Raw genomic sequence first — 18641 nt, 5'->3', positions numbered from 1 at the left:
TCTTGTAGAACAAACAATTATTTGGGGATAATGAATACTTAATTAGTTTTTCAGGTTTGGACACTTGTATTTTAATACATCAAGCTTTCTTAAAGTGATCCCACCTGTAAATGACAGATGACTACATGTATAATTACATGGGTGTTAGGTGAGATTCTCAGTGAGGCTGTGAGAAGAACTTGGGAATCTTAGTTTCAAGAAACAGAAGCTGTACCTGAAGGGATATTCCAGCTAAAGGAAAATAAAAGTTAATTTTAGGGATACTCTGTTTTTTTGCCCTAACAGCGGATAAGTTTCAGGGAAAACCGGGACCAGGGACCCAGACACTACTGGTATTCTCTGATGTTGCTATAAACATTCATGTGCAAGTTTTTGTGTGGACATACAGTTTTCAACATATTTGGGTAAAACACCTAGGAGCAGAACTGAAGGATCATGTGGTAAAAAGTATGTTTAGTTTTGTAAACAACCACCAACTGTCTTCCAAAGCTGGTGCATTATTTCACTTTTAGCTCTGCTCCTGCCTGCATTTTGCTCCACTGGACTCTGCTCTTTTCCCCCCAGCAGGTAAGTTTTCTCCACTATTCTAACCCTTGGAGTAGACAACTTGGTTATGGACAGCTCCAGACCTGTACATCCTAGTTAGGCGCTCGAAACAGAGACTTGCGACTGTTTCTCCGTTCTAGTTTTAAAATTTCTGGAGGAGAGGGAAGTCTGATTTGCCCTGGTGGGTCAGGTTGTCACATCAGAACCAACGAAATCTATCTAGATGTATCCAGGGAGCAGTGTCACAGCTATTAACATGACAGAAGCTTTGATAGGTCTTTGGGTGGTGGGAATGGGTTGGGAGAGAGTGTTGCAATAAGAAGGGGAGGCCGGGCGCGGTGGCTCAAGCCTGTAATCCCAGCACTTTGGGAGGCCGAGACGGGCGGATCACGAGGTCAGGAGATCGAGACCATCCTGGCTAACACGGTGAAACCCCGTCTCTACTAAAAATACAAAAACTAGCCGGGCGAGGTGGCGGGCGCCTGTAGTCCCAGCTACTCTGGAGGCTGAGGCAGGAGAATGGCGTAAACCCGGGAGGCGGAGCTTGCAGTGAGCTGAGATCTGGCCACTGCACTCCAGTCCCGGCGACAGAGCGAGACTCTGCCTCAAAAAAAAAAAAAAAAAAAAAAGAAGGGGAGTGTTAAGCACACTGTCACTTAGGAGTCTGTGTTTACAGAATCTTCTAATTCTTTGGTGGACGCTTCCTGGAAGGGAGAAGTTTCAGCGGTGCTATCATTCAAAGAAAATTCAAGGCTAGGCACGGTGGCTCTCACCTGTAATCCCAGCACTTTGGGAGGCCGAGGTGGGTGGATTACCTGAGGTCAGGAGTTCAAGACCAGCCTGGCTCACTTCATGGTGAAACCCCGTCTCTACTAAAAATACAAAAATTAGCTGAGCATGGTGGCACACATCTGTAATCCCAGCTACTCGGGAGGCTGAGATAGGAGAATTGCTTGAGCTTGGGAGACAGAGGTTGCAGTGAGCCGAGATAGTGCCATTGCACTCCTGCCTGGCCAACCGAGCGAGACTGTCTCAAAAAAAAAAAAAAAAAAAAAAAAAAAGAAAGAAAGAAAGAAAATTCAAGCCCTTTGTGAAGGTTTTCTAATGACCATAAGAGTTCCTTGGGTCACAGAAAAGAGAAGAGACCCTACCCAAATGAAGATGCCTTTACAAGTTTGGAGCACTCACCCCTCTCTCTAGGCTTCCAAAGCTATGTAATCCTTCCAACCAAAATTGGAAAGCAGTTGGCTTGCAGGCGGTGGTGGCTTAGAGCTTCCTTTTAACCATTTATGGAGTAGGTCTTCATTTCTTGATGTAAATTCAAGCATCCCCCTGGTATCACATTCCATCTTCCTGAAGAACTTCTTTAACATTTCTTGTAATGCAAGTCTGATGAATTCTGTCACTTTGAGTTTGTCTGAAAAAGTATTTCACTTTCATTTGTGAAATATTTTCACTGGGTATAGTATTCTGAACTGATGGGTTTTTTCTTTTTAGCACTTGAAGTATGACCTTTTATTCTCTTCTAGCTTGCATAATTTCTGGTGAGAAGTGTGCTTTGTTCTTCTCAATGTAATATGTCTTTTCTCTGTCTGTTTTCAAGATATTCTCTTTGAGTTTTGGAAGTTTGAGTCTGATGTGTCTAGGCGTGTGTGGTGGTTTTAAAATATGTATGCATATTTTTAATGTATACTGCTATCTCTATATCCTTTAAAAGGTGAAGCTTAAAGGCTGGGCGTGGTGGCTCAACGCCTGTAATCCCAGCACTTTGGGAGGCCGAGGTGGGTGGAACACCTGAGGTCAGGAGTTCGAAACCAGCCTGACTAACATGGAGAAACCCCATCTCTACTAAAAATACAAAATTAGCTGGGCATGGTGGTGCATGCCTGTAATCCCAGCTACTTGGGAGGCTGAGGCAGGAGAATTGCTTGAACCCAGGAGATGGAGGTTGCAGTGAGCCAAGACCACACCACTACACTCCAGCCTGGGCACAAGAGCAAAACTGCATCTAGAAAAAAACAAAAAAAGTGAAGCTTAATTCTCCTTCCTTTGCATTTTTGGGACTTCTATTGTAATGAATGCAGTATGGTGGGAATGGTGGTGTTATGCTTCTGACGCTTAGGGCATATAAGACATTTTGGCTTCTGCCTGCCTCTCCCTTAGATTGCTCTGGGGGTACAGATTGTCACGTTGTAAGGACTTTAAGCTGATATGTTTTAGTCATCAGGAGATTATACTTATTTTATATAATTAATTGCCTAAGAAATGCTAAATGGATGAAGCGATACTGCAATGGGAAGAAACAAAGATAAAAACCCAAATCATGAGATTATTCCATGGAGTCTTACTGTTTTCTTCTTCCTGCAAGCACTTGGTAAGCATCTATTGTGTGTCTAAGTATGCCCAGGTAAGCTACAGAAATCAGGTGGAGGAAGGAAGACCCTAAAAGAGTTTTCAACTTTAACCTGTTAAAATATGAGCCATAACTTTTTGGATACAGCTCTATTTTTCTCCCCCACATTTTAAAAAGAAGCTCTGTCTATGAGAATGTGGTTCATTCAACTTTTAAAAATCGACAATTTTTTAGAGCAGTTTTAGATTCACAGCAAAATGGAGTGAAAAGTATACAGTGTTCCCATACCGCCCTCTCCTCCCCTAGTACCACCCACCCCCCAACAAAGCCTCCATTATCGACATTAGCATCAGATTGGAATATTTGGTACAACCAATGCACCAATATTGACACATACATCGTAATTGACCAAAGTCCATAGTTTATGTTAAAGTTCACTGTATTTACATTCTGTAGGTTTTGACAAATGTATAACATATGCCCACACTTATAATATCATACAGAATAATTTCACTGCCCTAAAATCCTCTGTGCTCCACCTATTGATCTCTCTCCACTCAAGTCCCTAGAAATCACCTCTGTTTTTACTGTCTCTCTAGTTCTGTCTTTTCCAGAATGTCATATGGTTGGAATCATACAGTATATAGGCTTTTCAGAATGACTTCTTTCACTTAGTGATAAGAATGTAAAGTTTCTCTGTGTCTTTTTATGGCTTAATAGCTCATTTCTTTTTAGCATTAAATAATATTCCACTGTCTGGATGTACCAGAGTTTCTTAATCCACTTACCTATTGAAGGACATTTTAATTTCTTTCAAATTTTGACAATTATGAATAAAGCTGCTACAAACATTCATGTGTAGGTTTTTGGGTGCACGTAAGTTGTCAACATAGTTGGGTAAACACAAAGGAGCTCAATTGTAGGATCATATGGTAAAAGTATGTTTGGTTTTGTAAACAACTGCTGTCTTCCAAAGTGACTGTATCCTTTTGCATTCCCTCCAGCAATGAATGAGAGTTCCTGTTGCTCCACCTCCTTGTCAGTATTTGGTATTGTCAGAGTTTTGAATTTTAGCCATTCTAAAGTGTAGTGTAACTCATTGTTTTAATTTGCAATTCCCTAATGACATAGGATGTGGAGGATCTTTCCATATGCTTATTTGTCATCTGTATATCTTCTTTTTTTTTTTTTTGAGACAGAGTGTCGCTCTGTCACCCAGGCTGGAGTGCAGTGACGCTATCTCTGCTCACTGCAAGCTCCGCCTCCCGGGTTCACGCCATTCTCCTGCCTCAGCCTCCCCAGTAGCTGGGGCTACAGGCGCCCACCGCCACGCCCAGCTAATTTTTTGTATTTTTTTTAGTAGAGACAGGGTTTCACCGTGTTAGCCAGGATGGTCTCGATCTCCTGACCTCGTGATCCACCCGTCTTGGCCTCCCAAAGTGCTGGGATTACAGGCATGAGTCACCGCGCCTGGCATCTGTATATCTTCTTTGGTGAGGTGTCTGTTCAGATCATTTGCCCGTTGTTTAATTTGGTTGTTTTCTTTTTTTTTTTTTTTTTTTTTTTTTTTTTTTTTTTTTTGAGGCGGAGTCTTGCTCTGTCGCCTAGGCTGGAGTGCAGTGGCCGGATCTCAGCTCACTGCAAGCTCTGCCTCCCGGGTTCCCGCCATTCTCCTGCCTCAGCCTCCGAAGTAGCTGGGACTACAGGCGCCCGCCACCTCGCCCGGCTAGTTTTTTGTATTTTTAGTAGAGACGGGGTTTCACTGTGTTGGCCAGGATGGTCTCGATCTCCTGACCTTGTGATCCGCCCGTCTCGGCCTCCCAAAGTGCTGGGATTACAGGCTTGAGCCACCGCGCCCGGCCGGTTGTTTTCTTATTGTTCAGTTGTAAGCATATATTTTGAATATTCCTGTATCACATATGTCTTTTGTAAATATTTTCTCCCAGTCTGTGGCTTCTTTTCTCATTCTCTTGACGTTTAACTTTGATATATTACATTTTTTTTTATTTTTAAAACTGACGTATAATTTTTGAGATATAAAACACTGAGATATAATTCACATAATAAAATTCACTCTTTAGGCCAGGCACAGTGGCTCATGTCTGTAATCCCAGTACTTTGGGAGGCCGAGGTGGGTGGATCACTTGAAGTCAGGAGTTTGAGACCATCCTGGCCAACATGGAGAAACCCTGTCTCTACTAAAAATACAAAAATTAGCCAGCTGTGGTGGTGGGCACCTGTATTCCCAGCTACTCAGGAGGCTGAGGCAGGTGAATTGCTTGAGCCCAGGAGACAGAGCTTGCAGTGAGCCAAGATCGTGCCACTGCACTCCAGCCTGGGTGACAGAGCGAGACTCCGTCTCAAAAAATAAAATAAAAAATTCACCCTTTAGAGTGTACAATACAGGGATTGCACAAAGTTCTGCAACCATCACCACTATGTAATTCTAGAACATTTCATCACTCCAAAAAGAAACCCAAGCCCGTTATCAGTCATTTCTATTCCCCTTTCCCACTACTTGGCAATCACTAACCTACTTTCGGTCTTTCTGAATTTGCCTGTCTGGACATTTTCATATAAATAGAATCATCTACTATGTGGGATTTTGTAACTGGATTCTTTCATTTTGCATATTTCAAGATTCATGTTGTAGTATAAATCAATACTTCATTCTTTTCATGGCTGAATAATATTCTATGTATATGTATTGATACACTATATTTTATCCATTAATCAGTTTGATGAACATTTGGATTGTTTTCACTTTTTCATTATTATGAAAAATGTTGCTATGTACATTGTGTACACGTTTTTGTGTGGCTATATGTTTTCATGTCTCTTAGGCATAAGCTAGGAGTAGAATTACTGGGTTAGATGGAAACTCTATGTTTAACTTTTTGAGTGACTGTTAGGCTCTTTTCCAAAATGGCTGCCTCACTTTACATTCCTACCAGTAGTGTATGAGAGTTCAATTTCTCCAAATTCTCACCAACAATTGTTATTGCCTATCTTTTTGATTATAGTCATTTTGGCAGGTATGTATAGTGATATCTCATTGTGGGTTTGATTTGCATTTCCCTGATAGCTAATGACACCGAACATCTTTCATGTGCTTTTTAACCTTTTATGTATCTTCTTTGGATAAATGTCTATTCAGATCCTTTGCCTGTTTTAAAATTGAGTTAATTTGCTTTTTATTGTTGTGTTTTAAGAGTTCTTTATATACTCTGGATACTAGACTCTTATCAAATCTATGAGTTTCAAAGATTTTCTCCCATTCTATAGGTTGTCTTTTTACTTTCTTTTTCTTTTCTTTTCTTTTCTTTTTTTTTTTTTTTTTTTTTTTTTGAGCTGGAGTTTCACTCTTGCCCAGGCTGGAGTGCAATGGTGCAATCTTGGCTCACTGCAGTTTCCATCTCCCGGTTACAAGCGATTCTCCTCTCTCAGCCTCCCAAGTAGCTGGGATTACAGGCATGCACCACCACTCCCAGCTATTTTTTTTGTATTTAGTAGATACAAGGTTTCACCATGTTAGCCAGCCTGCTCTTGAACTCCTGACCTCAGGTGATCCACCCTCCTTGGCCTCCCAAAGTGCTGGGATTACAGTCGTGTGCCACCGTGCCCGGCATCTTTTCACTTTCTTGATAGTGTCCTTTAAATGCAAAAGTTTTCATTTTCCTTTTTTTTTTTAAATGGAGTCTTGCTCTGTCACCCAGACTAAAGTGCAGTGGTGCCATCTCTGCTCACTGCAACTCCCACCTCCTGGGTTCAAATGATTCTCCTGCCTCAGCCTCCTGAGTAGCTGGGATTACAGATGCCTGCCATCACACCCAGCTAACTTTTGTACTTTTAGTAGAGACGGGATTTCACCATGTTGGCCAGGCTGGTCTCAAAACTCCTGGCCTAATGGTGATCCGCCCACCTCAGCCTCCCAAAGTGCTGGGATTATAGGTGTGAGCTGGCAGGCCCAGCCAAAACTTTTCAGTTTGGATGAAGTTCCATTTATTTTTTCTTGTTATTTGTGTTTTAGTGTCATATCTAAGAAACCATTGCAATATCTAAGAAACCATTGCTTAATCCTAAAAAAAAATTGTGGTAAAACATACAAAATATAAAACATCACAATTTTGACCATTTTAAAGTTTATAATTCAAAGGCATTTAGTACACTCACAATGTTATGCAACTATCACCACTATTGGGTTCCAGAACATTTCATCACCCGAAAGAAAACCCTACACCAGTTAAGCAGTTACTCCATTCCTCCCTTTCTCCATCCTGGCAACCACTCATCTACTTTTTGTCTCTCTATATATGCATACTCTGGACATTTCATATAAATGAAATAATACAATATGTGGCCTTTTATGTCTGGCTTATTTCACTTAGTATAATGTTTTCAAGGTTCATCCATGTTGTAGCATGTATCAGTACTTCATCCTTTCTATGGCTGAATAATATTAATGATATGGATACACCACATTTAGTTTATCCATTCATCAGTTGATGGATATTAGGGTTGTTTCTGTCTTTTGGCTATTGTGAATAGAAAAAGAAAAAACATGCAGAACTTTTTGTTTGAACATCTGCGTGTCTCTTAGGTATAACCTAGGAGTAGAATTGCTGGGTCATATAGAAACTCCATTTAAGCTTTTCAGTGACTGGTAGACTGTTTTCCAAAGTGGTCCATCATTGTACGTTCCTACCAGCAATAAATGAGGGTTCACATTTTTCCATATCCTTGTCAATACCTTATAGTCACGCTAGTGGGTGAGAGTAGTATCGCATCATTTTGATTTGTATTTTTCTAATGACTAATGATATTGACGATATTAAGTATCTTTTCATGTACTCATTGGCCTTTTGTTCATCTTTTTTTGAAGAGATTACAACTATATCTTCTAAGAGTTTTATCATAGTTTTAACTCTTATGCTTAGGTCTTTGATCCAGTGTAAGTTAATTTTAGTGTATGGTGTGGGGTAGGGGTCCATTTTTTTTTTTTTTGTATGTGGATATTCAGTTGTCCCAACATCATTTACTATTCTTTCCATATTAAGTTTCATAATTTTTCATTGAATGTTGGACATCATGTGTAGAACAGTAGAGACTGTAATAAATAGTATGAAGGCCTAGAAATGAGCATGCCTCTCCTTTTCATAGGCTGTTTCTGTGGGTAATTGAGGTAATTTAGTCTAGATTTGATCTGGTTTTAGGTTTTATTGTTACTATGGTTACCTTCAGTGTACCATCAGCTTTAAATTCCTCTAGCATTACCTTATGGTTAGGGTGGAGGCTGGGTTGGTAAAACTTTATCAGTTTTTTTTTTATGTTTCAAAATTGATTAATTTTCCTCTTGACTCTTTCTATTCTTTTGGTCCTCATGGGTAATTACATTTTTTCCCACATTTAAAAATTGTGAAAAAATATATATAATATAAAATTTGCCATCTTAACCATTTATAAGTGTATTAAATACACTTCATATGTTGTGTAAGCATCACCACCGTCCATCTTCATAATTCTTTTCATCTTGCAAAATAGATATTCTATACCCATGAAACTGTAGCTCCCTATTCCTTCCTCCCCACAGACTCTGGAAACCACAAGTCTACCTTTTGTCTCTGTGATCTTAACAATTCTATGTATCTCATATAAGTAGAATCATACAATATTTGTCTTTTTTGTTAATTTGTATGTATGTGTGTGAGGCAGAGTTTCACTCTGTTGCATGAGCTGGAGTGCAGTGGTGTGATCATGGCTTGCTGCAACTTCAGCCCCCCAGGCTTAAGTGATCCTTCTACCTCAGCCTCCCCAGTAGCTGGCATCACAGGCCAGTGCTACCGTACCCAGCTAATTTTTTTCATGTTTTTGTAGAGAAGAGGTCTTGCTATATTGCCCAGGCTGGTCTTGAACTTCTGAGCCCCAGCAATGCTTTCACCTCAGCCTCCCAAAGTGCTGGGATTACAGATGTGAGCCACTATGCCTGGCCAACATTTGTCTTTTTGTGACTGGCTTATTTCACTTTGCATAATGTCCTTAAGGTTCACCCATATTGTAGCATATGTTAGAATTTCCTTCTTTTTATGACTGAATAATATTCTGTTGTATGTATACACTACATTTTGCTTATCTGTTCATCTGTTGATACTTGTGTTGCCTCCATGTTTTAGCTATTGTGAGTAACACTGCTCTGAATAAGGGTATACAAATATCTCTTTGGGACTCTGCTTTCAATTCTTTTGGTTATATACCCAGAAGTGAAATTGCTGGATTATATGATGATTCCATATGTAATTGTTTTAGGAACCTCCATATTGTTTTCCACAGTGGCTGTATCATTTTACATTTCCGCCAACAGTGCAAAAGGGTTCCAACTTCTCTAAACCCTCATCAACACTTGTTATTTTCTGATTTTTAAAAATAGCAACCATCCTAATGGGTCTGAGGTGGTGTCTCATTGTAGTTTTACTTCACATTTCCCTAATGAGTACTGATGTTGAGTATGTGTTTTTGTGCTTATTGACCATTTGTATATATTCTTTGGAAAAATATTTATTCAAATCCTTTGCCCTTTTAAAATTATTTTTTATTGAAAAAATTGAGAGTCTAATTCTGTCAAGCAGGATGGAGTGTGGTGGCACGATCTCTGTTTACTGCAACCTCCACCTCCTGGGCTCAAGCAATTGATAGAGGTGGGGTTTTACTATATTGTCCAACTTGGTCTCGAACTCCTGGTCCCAAGCAATCTGATTACCTCCACCTCTCCAAGTGCTGGGCTTAGAGGCATGAACCACTGTGCCCAGCTCTTCCCCCCCTCCTTTTTTTTTGAGACAGAGTCATGCTCTGTTGCCCAGGCTGGAGTACAGTGGCGTGATCTCGGCTCACTGCAACCTCCGCCTCTCAGGTTCAAGCAGTTCTCCTGTCTAAGCCTCCTGAGTCACTGCGACTACAGGCACATGCCACCATGTCCAGCTAATTTTTTTTATGTTGTTATTAGAGACCGGGTTTCACCATGTTGGTCAGTCTGGTCTCGAACTCCTGACCTCTGGTGATCCACCCACCTCAGCCTCCCAAAGTGTTGGGATTACAGGCGTGAGCCACCATGCCTGGCCCTATTTTTAAATCATGTTGTTTTGTTTTCTCACTGTTGAGATTTATGAGTTCTCTATATAGTGTGGATATTAATCTCTTATCATACGTATAATTTGCAAATATTTTTTCCCATTCTGCAGGTTGCCTTTTTACTCTCTTGATAGTGTCTTTCATTGCACAGATTTTTAAATTTTTTGTGAGCTCCGATTTATTGATTTTTTGTTGTCTATGCCTTTGTTGTCATTTCCAAGAAATCACTGTCAAATTCACAGTTGTAAAGATTAGTGCTATATTTTCTTTTAGAATTTTATACTTTCAGGTCTTACATTTAGATCTTTGATCCATTTTGAGTTGATTTTTGTATATGGTTAGATAAGGGTCCAAATTTATCCTTTTGCATGTGGATATCCATATTTCCCAGCACCGATTGTTAAAAGACTGTTTTTTCCCCCATTGAATGATCCTGGCACCCATATAGAAAATCATTTGTTCATATATGCAAGCATTTACTTCTGAGCTGTGTATTCTATTCAGTTGGTTTATATGTCTGTCTTTATGCCAGTGTCATACTATTTGATTAGTATAGCTTGTAGTAAGTTTTCCAGTCAGGAAGAATGAGTCTTCCAGCTTTGCTCTTCTTTTTTAAGATTATTCAGGGTCCCTTGAAGTTCCATATGAATTTTAGGATGGGTTTTTCTATTTCTGCTAAAAGCATCATTGGGATTTTGATACAGATTGCATTGACTCTGTAGATTGCTATGGAAACACTGGTAAATTCTTGTATGTTGAATCATCCTTGCATTCCAGGAACAGATCCTACTTGGTCATGGTATATAATCCTTTTAATATGCTGCTAAATATGGTTTGCTAGTGTTTTGTTGAGTATTTTTGCATTAGTAATCATAAGGGATATTGGCTTGCAGTTTTCTTTTCTTGTAGTGTCTTTGTCTGGCTTTGGTATCAGGGCCTCATAGAATGAGTTAGAAATTGTTCTCTCCTTTTTTTTTTTTTTTTTTTTTTTTTTTAAGTTTGAGAAGGATTGGTGTTCTTTAAATGTTGGGTAGAATTCAGCAGTGCATCAGTTCCAGAGCTTTTATTTCTCAGGAGACTTTTTATTACTCATTCAATCTCCTTGCTAGTTATATATTTATTCAGATTTTATATTTGTGATTTAGCTGTGATAGGTTTTGTGTTTCTAAAAATTTATCAGTTTCATCTAGGTTATCCAATTTGTTGGCACGCAGTTGTTCATAGCACTCTCTGATAATCCTTTCTATTTCTGTAGAGTCACTAGTAATGCCCTTGCTTTCATTTCTGATCTTAGTAATTTGACTCTTCTCCCTCTTTTGCTTAGACCATCTAGCTAAAGGTTTGTCAATTTATTGATCTTTTTAAAGAATCGATTTCTTGTTTGATTGATTTTCTCTGTTGTTTTCCTATTCTGATGTTATGTATTTCTCTTCTCATCTTTATTATGTCCTTCCTTCTGTTGGCTTTGGTTTTGGTTTGTTTTTGTCTTTCTGGTTCCTTAAATTACAGTTAGGTTGTTGATTTGAGATCTTGTTTTTTAATGCAAGCATTTATAGCTATAAATTTCCTCCTTAGCACTGCTTTCACTGCATTCCATAACTTTTGGTGTGGTGCATAAATACTTACAGGTCATTATCATGTATCTGTTAAGTATTTTCTGATTTCTCTTGTGATCAGTTCGTTTGATTTTAATAATTTTATGAGTTTTTTGTCGTTTTACTACTGTTATTGATTTCTAATTTATCTTGCTCTGTCAGAGAAAATACTTTGTATGACATCTAAATTCTAGGGCGGTGTTGGCAACAGTGTCGGCAGCGGCTCCAGCGGGTGGCAGGAGGAAAATAGCGGAGTATCTGGCCTCCATCTTCCGCACCTAGGAAGACAAAGTCAACTGTTCATTTTATTTCAGAATCGGTGCGTGTTGTCATGGAGACAGGTGCTCTTGGTTGCACAATAAACCGACCTTTAGCCAGACCCTTGCCCTCTTGAACATTTACCATAACCCTCAAAACTCTTCCCAGTCTGCTGCTGATTTGTGCTGTGAGCAATGTTGAGATGCAGGAACATTATGATGATTTTTTTGAGGAGTTTTTTCAGAAATGGAAAAGTATGGGGAAGTTGTGGAGATAAACGTCTATGGTAACCTGGGAGACCACCTCATGGGGAACGTATAGGTCGTTTTGTGTCCAGAATTGGTGGGTCCTTGGTCTGACCTCAAGAATGAAGCCACAGACCCTCGCGGTGAGTTTTACAGTTCTTAAAGACTGGTGTCTCCAGAGTTTATTCCTTCAGACATTCAGATGTATCTGGAGCTGCTTCCTTCTGGTGGGTTCGTGGTTTCGCTGTCAGGAGTGAAGCTGCAGACCTTCATGGTGAGTGTTACAGCTGTTCGCTCTTCCTAGTGGGCTCGTGGTCTTCTTGGCTTCAGGAGTGAAGCTGCAGACCTTGGCAGTGAGTGTTACAGCTCATAAAGGCAGCGTGAACCCAAAGAGCGAACAGCAGCAAGATTCATTGGGAAAAGCAAAAGAACAAGGCTTCCACAGCGTGGAAGGTGATCCCAGTGGGTTGAGGCAGGTTGGCTTGGGCATCCTGCTTTTATTCCCTTATCCGGCCCCACCCACATCCTGCTGATTGGTCCATTTTACAGAGAGCTGATTGGTCCATTTTACAGAGAGCTGATTGGTCCATTTTGACAGAGTGCTGATTGGTGCTTTTACAATCCTTGAGCTAGACACCCAGTCAGAGTGCTAGTTAGCTAGATACAGAGTACCAATTGGTGTATTTACAAATCTTGAGCTAGACACAGAGTGCTGATTGGTGAATTTACAAACCCTGAGCTAGATACAGAGTGCTGATTGGTGCATTTACAATCCTTGAGCTAGACACAGTCACAGAGTGCTAGTCCTCCAAGCTTCCACAAGGTTAGCTAGATACAGAGTACCAATTGGTGTATTCACAAACCCTGAGCTAGACACAGAGTGCTGATATGTGTATTCACAAACCCTGAGCTAGACACAAAGTGCTGATTGGTGCACATACAATCCTCTGGCTAGATATGAAAGTTCTCCAAGTCCCCATTGGGTTCAGGAGCCCAGCTGGCTTCACCCAGTGGATCCTGCACCGGGGCTGCAGGTGGAGCTGCCTGCCAGTCCCAAGCTGTGCCTGCACTCCTCAGCCCTTGGGCTGTGGATGGGACGGGGAGGGTGGGGGGGCGGCGGACACTGGGCAGGGGGCGGCGCCCGTCGGGGAGGCTCTGGGAGCCCACTGCAGAGGAGGGGGGCAGACACCGTGGGCTACAGGTCCCGAGCCCTGCCCCGGGGGCAGGCAGCTAAGGCCGGGCCAGAATTTGAGTGCGGAGCCGGCGGGCGGGCACTGCTGCGGGACCCAGTGCAACCTCCGCAACTGTTGGCCCAGGTCCGAAGCCCCTCACTGCTCTGGGCCTGCGGGGCCAGCCCACCGCTCCGTGTGCGGGCCCGAACTCCCAGCGTGAACTTGCACTGGCCTGTGAGTGCAGCTTGCAGCCTGGGTTCCCATGAGCGCCTCTCCCTCCACACCTACACCTTCCCGTAAGCAGAGGGAGGCAGCTCCAGCCTCAGCCAGCCCAGAGAGGGGCTCCCACGGTGCTGTGGGGGATTGAAGGGCTCCTACAAGCACCCCCAGAGTGGACGCCGACTCTGACGCGGAGGCCGAGGAGGCACTGAGAGTGAGGGCTGGTAGCACATTGTCACCTCTCAGTTTTGCAGTGATGAAGATGTGGAAAAGGCTATGATTGACTTGAATAACCATTGGTTTAACGGACAGCCAATCCACGTGGAGCTGTCGCCTGTGACCGACTTCAGAGAAGCCTGCTGCCGTCAGTATGAGATGGGAGAATGCACACGAGGTGGCTTCTGCAACTGCATGCATTTGAAGCCCATCTCCAGAGAGCTGCGGTGGGAGCTGTATGGGCGCCATTGCAAGAAGCGTAGATCAAGATCCCGATCCCTGGAGCATAGTTCTCGGTCTAGAGACCGTAGCCGTAGCGGTGGTGGAGGTGGTGGCGGAGGCCAGCGTGACAGGAGGCCATCGAGAGATCATGAAAGATCTGGGCGATTCTGAGCCATGCCATTTTTACCTTATGTCTGCTAGAAAGTTGTGGTTGATTGACCACACCAGTTCATAAGGGGAATTTTTTTTTAAAACAACAACAACAAAAAACTCACGAAGATGGGTTTCTGAAAAAAATTTGTAGTGATAACAGTAATAAATAAATTCTATTGAGACAATTTGTGGCCTAACATATCTTGAAAAATGTCCCATGTACACTTGAAAAGAATGTATATGCTGTTGTTGTTGAGCATAGTGTTCTGTATATGCCCATTGTATCTAGTTGGTTTACTGTGTTGTTTAAATCCTTTATTTCCTTACTTATCTTCTTTCTGGTTCTTCTATCTAATACTGGGAGTAGGGTATTGAAGACTCCAACTACTTTTTTTTTTTAAATATTGTACTTTAAGTTCTAGGGTACATGTGCACAATGTGCAGGTTTGCTACCTATGTCATGTTGGTGTGCTGCACCCATTAACTCTTCATTTACATTAGGTATATCTCCTAATGCTGTCCCTCCCCTTTCCCACCACCCACGACAGGCCCCGGTGTGTGATGTTCCCCTTCCTGTGTCAACGTGTTCTCATTGTTCAATTCCCACTTATGAGTGAGAACATGCGGTGTTTGGTTTTCTGTTCTTGCAATAGTTTGCTGAGAATGATGGTTTCCAGCTTCATCCATGTCCCTACAAAGGACATGAACTCATCCTTTTTTATGGCTGCATAGTATTCTATGGTGTATATGTGCCACTTTTTCTTAATCCAGTCTATCATTGATGGACATTTGGGTTGGTTCCAAGTCTTTGCTATTGTGAATAGTGCCACAATAAACATGTGTGCATGTGGAAGACTCCAACTATTATTGTAGAACTTACTATTTCTCCCTTTAGTTCTGTCAGTTTTTGTTTCATGTATTTTGATGGTCTTTTTTAGGCATATAAATTTTCATAATTGTTGTATCTTATTCCTGTATTTAACCTTGTATTTATAATATTCTTGGCTGGGCCCCATGGCTCATGCCTAATCCCAGCTGTGTAGGAGGCCAAGGAAGGAGGATAGCTTGACCCCGGAGTTTCAGACCAGCCTGGGCAACATAGTGATACCTCATCTCTACAAATAATTAAAAATATTTGCTGGGAATGGTGGTGCATGCCTGTGGTCTCAGCTACCTGGGAGGCTGAAGTGGGAGGATCGCTTAAGCCCAGGTGGTTGAGATGGCAGTGAGCTGCGATCATGCCATTGCACTCCATCCTAGGCCACAGAGTGAGACTTCGTCTCAAAAAATAATAATGTTATTTTCTCTAGTAAATTTTTTAAAAATGTCTTTAAAAAATTGAAGTGTATATTGTCTGATGTTGGTATAAGCATTCCTGCTCTCTTTTGGTTACTATTTGCATATAATATGTTTTTTTTCCATCCTTTCACTTTCAATATATTTGTCTCTTCGGAGCTAAAGTGAGTCTCTTGTAGACAGCATATTGTTGGATTATGTTATTAAAATCAATTCTGACAATCTTTGCCTTTTGATTGGAGAGTTTAATCCGTTTACATTTAAAGTTGGCTGGGAGTGGTGGTTCACACCTGTAATCCCAACAGTTTGGGAAGTTGAGGCAGGTGGATCACCTGAGGTCATGAGTTTGAGACTAGCCTAGCCAACATGGTGAAACCCCATCTCTACTAAAAATACAAAAAAATTAGCTGGGCATGGTGGCACATGCCTGTAATCTCAGCTATTTGGGAGGCTGAGACATGAGAATCACTTTGCTTAAACCCAGGAGGTGGAGGTTGCAGTGAGCCAAGATTGTGACACTGCACTGCAGCGTGGGTGACAGGTTGAGACTCTGTCAAAAAAAAAAAAAAAAAGTAATTACTAATAAGAAGGGGCTTTTGACATTTTGCTATTTGTTGTCTATATTCCTTATGGCTTTTTTGACCCTCATTTGCTTTATTACGGTCTTCTTTTATGTTTAGTTTATTTTTTTGTAGTGAAACATTTAAATTATTTTCTAATTTCCTTTTGGATATATTCTATAGCTGTGTTCTTTGTAATTACTATGGGGATTACATTTAACACCCTAAAGTTATAATACTATAATTTAAATTTATATCTGCTTAGCTTCAATAATGTACAAAAACTCTGCTCTTTTAACAATCCACCCTCAACCCTTTTGGTTATTGATGTCACAAAGTTACATCTTTATATACTGTGTGCCCCAAAACAAACCAATAATTCTTTGAAATGCATTAGTCTCTTAAATTATGTAGAAAACATAATGTGGAGTTACACATTAACATCACAATACTAGCTTTAAAAACATAAATTAGCTGGGCATGGTGGCATGTGCCTCTAGTCCTAGCTACTTGGGAGGCTGAAGCAAGAAGATCACTGTATTCAGGAGTTTCAGGCTACAGTGAGCTACAGTTGGGCCCTGCACTCTAGCTTGGGTGACAGAGCAAGACTTTGTCTTTAAAAAATAATAAAAATAAAAATTAAAAATGTATTAGTCTCTTAAATCATGTAGAAAGCAAAAAGTACAGTTACAAACCATTGTTACAATAATTCTAGCTTTTATAATTGCCCATGTATTTACCTTTATTGAGATCTTTATTTCTACATATGGTTTCAAGTTAGTGTCTAGTTTTTATTTAAATTTCACCCTGCAGGATTCTCTTGAGCATTTCTTTTTTTTCCCTTTTTTTTTTCTTTTCTAGAAATAGGGTCTAGTCAGGCATAGTCAGGCACAGTGGCTCATACCTGTAATCCTGGCACTTTGGGAGGCTGAGGTGAGTGGATCACCTCAGGTCAGGAGTTCGAGACCAGCCTGGTCAAAACCAGCTGGGTGTGATGGCACACATCTGTAATCCCAGCTACTCTGGAGGCTGAGGCAGGAGAATTGGCTTGAACCTGGGAGGCAGAGGTTGCAGTGAGCCAAGATCACACCACTGTACTCCAGCCTGGGTGACAGAGCAAGACTCCGCCTCAAAAAAAAAAAAAAAAAAAAAAAAGAAATCGGTCTCACTCTGTCACCTAGGCTAGAGTACAGTGGTATAATCATAGTTCACTGTAACATCAAACTCCTAGGCTCAAGTGATCCTTCTGCTTCAGCCTCTTGAGTAGCTGGGACTATGTGTGCGTTGTCTAATTTTTAATTTTTTTTTAATAAAGATAGGATCTTACTATGTTGCCCAGGCTGGTCTTGAACTCCTGGCCTTAAGCAATAGCAGTCCTCCCACCTCAGCCTCCCAGAATGCTGAGATTACAGGCATAAGCCACCACACTGAGCCTTACTATTGAGCATTTCTTGCAGGGCAGGTTTAATGGCAATGAACTCCCTCAGTTTTTGTTTATCTGGGAATATTTTAATTTCTCCCTCACTTTTGAAGGAAAGTTTTGGTGGGTATAGGATTTTTGGTTGACTTTTTATTTTTATTTTTATTTTTTAGCACTTTGAATATATCAGTCCACTACCACTGGGCTCCAAAGTTTCTGATGAAAAACATGTAGATAGTCTTATTATGGATCCTCTGTACATGATGAGTTGCTTCTCTCTTGCTGCCTTCAGGATTCTGTCTGTCTTTCAAAAGTGTGATTATAATGTGTCTCAGTGTGGGTGCCTTTGAGTTCATCTTACTTGGAGTTTCTTTGAGCTTCTTGGATATTTATATTCATGTCTTTCATCAAATCTGGGAAGCTTTCAGCCATTATTTCTTCAAATATTCTCTCTGCCCCTTTCTCCCTTTTCCTCCTGGGACTTCCACAAGGTATAGTATATCTTGGTCAGCTTGATGATGTCCCATAAGTCTCTTAGGCTCTGTTCACTTTTCTTCAATCTTTTTTCTTTCTGTTCCTGACTTGATAATTTTTCATTGTTCTATCTTCAATTTCACTGATTCTTTCTTCTACTTGCTCAAATCTGCCTCTGAATGTCTCCAGTAGAAATCTCATTTTAGCTATGCTTTGCAGCTCCAGAATTGGTTTTTTTGTTTCTTTTTGGGTTTTCTCTCTCTTTATTGATATTTACATTTTGTTCATAAATCATTTTCTTGACTTTCTACATGTCTTCCTTTGGTTCTTCGAGCATCCTTAAGACAGCTGTTTTAAAGACTTAGTTTAGTAGATCTCCCATCAGGTCTTTTTCAGGGACAGTTTCTGTTGATTTTTTTCCTTTGAATAGGCCATGATTGCCTGTTTTTTTGTATGCCTTATAATTTTTTTTTGTTGAAAACTGGACATTTGAATCTAATAATGTGGTAACTCTGGAAATCAAATTTCTTTCCCTTTCACAGGGTTTTGTTGTTGTTGTTTTATTGTTGTAGGCTGTCTGTGCCAAGGATCAGCCTAAAGTATAAACTTAAGGCCTTCTGAGGCCTTTACCAACTCTGCCTCTTCTCTAAGACATTATGATCACTTTCTAATTTTCCCTGTATATGCAATTGCTTTTGAATATCCTAGTCTTAAATGTCTGGCTCCCAATAGGAAATAAAAGAGAAAAATGAAGAGGGAGGGAAGGGTGCAAGCACATTAATCCTAGACA

At 40.8% G+C, this 18641-nt stretch overlaps 1 pseudogene; it reads left to right on the top strand.

The window, feature by feature from the left end:
* LOC104665205 overlaps positions 1-14119 on the top strand; it is a 29291-nt pseudogene extending 15172 nt beyond the window's left edge.
* Positions 14120-18641: the final 4522 nt, after the last annotated feature.

This window comes from Rhinopithecus roxellana, chromosome 15 (genome assembly GCF_007565055.1).
Source record: "Rhinopithecus roxellana isolate Shanxi Qingling chromosome 15, ASM756505v1, whole genome shotgun sequence".
Taxonomy (NCBI): domain Eukaryota; kingdom Metazoa; phylum Chordata; class Mammalia; order Primates; family Cercopithecidae; genus Rhinopithecus; species Rhinopithecus roxellana.
The sequence above is the reverse complement of the archived record's forward strand: the minus strand, read 5'-3'. Positions and strand labels throughout refer to the sequence as shown.